General features: G+C 64.8%; 1 long non-coding RNA gene across 1 annotated transcript; it reads left to right on the top strand.

The window, feature by feature from the left end:
- The first annotated feature begins 648 nt into the window (after nt 1–648).
- On the top strand, nt 649–1,296 carry LOC113979196. The gene is made up of 3 exons (XR_003537746.1): nt 649–713; nt 802–939; nt 1,219–1,296. It is a non-coding gene; the product is annotated as an uncharacterized LOC113979196 (long non-coding RNA).
- Nucleotides 1,297–1,807: the final 511 nt, after the last annotated feature.

Here is a 1,807-nt window from a genome sequence, read left to right as displayed (position 1 = left end):
AGCCCCCAATCCTGAGGCCAGCCTGCCTCCCTGCCCCACAAGGCACCGTGGCTCTGTCACCTGGGCCCTGCAGATGCCCAGGCCACAGCGCTGTGTCCCAGATCCCCCTGAGCCAGAGTTCTGACTCCACAGAGCTGCTCGCACCATGTGGAGGACGCTCATCTCCTCCAGAAGGACTATGGAGCCGGTGCTGCAGATCCTCTTCCTTGTGCTGGAATTCTGGCCAGCGCACAGGACACGCACCTCGGATGGGGATGAGAGCGATGTCTTTGCCCTGGCTGTGAGTTTATTGAGCTGGCCTCTGCTCACCCCCAGCTTTCCTCTGTGATGCCTTTCCATCCTCCCTCACCACTGCTTCTCCCTGCTCCAGGCACTGGGCTGCAACCCTGGCTTAGGGGCAAGTTCAGGGCCACCAGGCGGGGGGATCCCCCTGTGTCTCCCCTGGCCTCTCCCTGCCACGCTGGGGCCCTGCCACATGGACATCTGGGCCCTGAGAGCTGTCTCTGGGTGCTTTGTCTTTGGCAGGCAACTGTGGCACTCTGGGAGATCCTCCAGCTGCCCTGGTGCCCAAGGGGCGTGAAGAAAAATTTCCCCCGCCTCCTTCTGACTCTGCTCTTCCAAGTTTTCATCAGCACAGAGGAGATGTCAGAGGAGGTCGAGACCTTCTGGGGGAGATGCCGGGAGCAGCGCAGCCTTACCCCCAACCCCAACAGGTGCTCCATCCCAGTCCTCTCTCCCTGCCATGCCCTCGGGGCTGGGGCCAGGGCTCTGCGCCTGACCTGGGCTGTGCTCTGCACACAGGTTTGCAGTGCAGACCGTGAAAGCCCTGCTGCGCCAGCTGCTGGATGAGGACGTGGTGATGGTGATCCATCGCAAGTGTGGCTGGGACATGCTCCTCAAGGCTGACACCCACCACTATGCAGTGGGTCTGCTGGCCAGGTGAGAGCCCTTTCTCCCCACTGCCCCCGGCATTCCTGCCCTGTGCACAGGCCACCCCACACAGTGCCCGTGCTCCTGGGCCAGAGGGCCTTGGCAGCCAGGGATGGCTGAGCAGAGTGGCAAAGGCGGAGAGGGGCGGCTGCACAGGAGGAGCCACCTCCCAAAGCGCCCATGTCCCCTCCCGGGCTGGTGGCCAAAGACCAGGCCTGTGTGAGTCAGTCCCAGGAGAGCTTTGCCCACCTGGCTCAGGGTCTCTGGTGCCTTTATTCCCCCTTGCAGGGAGCTGTGCCGTGTCTCCCACTCCTTCTGCCGCAGCATCACCATCAACCTGCTCTCACGGCTCAGCAGGGAAGAGCCCCTGTGGGAACTGCCTGCCCTGGCGTTCCTGGTGGAGGTGAGCCTGATGGCGAGCGCTGCCTGGCCCAGCTGCCTCCCCCTCTCTGCCCTCTCACAGCCGCAGCCACCTGGGACGGTGCCTGCACCCTGTGCTGCTGCCTGGGCCCAGCCCCGGGCGGGTCCGGGCTCCTGCCGGCCGGGCACCCCGTCACTGCTCCCTGCCTTTCAGGTGCTGCACTGCCTGAACCCCAGACAACGTGGGCTCAGAGTCCTGCAGATTATTTCAAGGCACCTGCAGAGGGAGTGCCCCGAGAGGCGTCGCCTGGCGCTCCGAGGCCTGGTGGTGATCAGCAAGGCTCCCGCACTGGTGAGCAGGGGGCAGGGGCTGAAGCCGGGCCGGCAGCGTGCGGCTGTGCAAGGCAGTAGCTTGGCCTTGGCTGGCCTTTGGCAGCTGTGCCAGCTGCTCCCAGTTCTCCTCCTCCCCATTCAGCTGCCCAACTCCTTTGGGACGCGCCTTTGGCCTCTGGGCCCC

The sequence above is a fragment of the Neopelma chrysocephalum genome, unplaced genomic scaffold (assembly GCF_003984885.1).
Source record: "Neopelma chrysocephalum unplaced genomic scaffold, ASM398488v2 Primary Assembly neopelma1_60878, whole genome shotgun sequence".
Taxonomy (NCBI): domain Eukaryota; kingdom Metazoa; phylum Chordata; class Aves; order Passeriformes; family Pipridae; genus Neopelma; species Neopelma chrysocephalum.
This window is presented reverse-complemented; position numbering and strand designations above follow the sequence as displayed.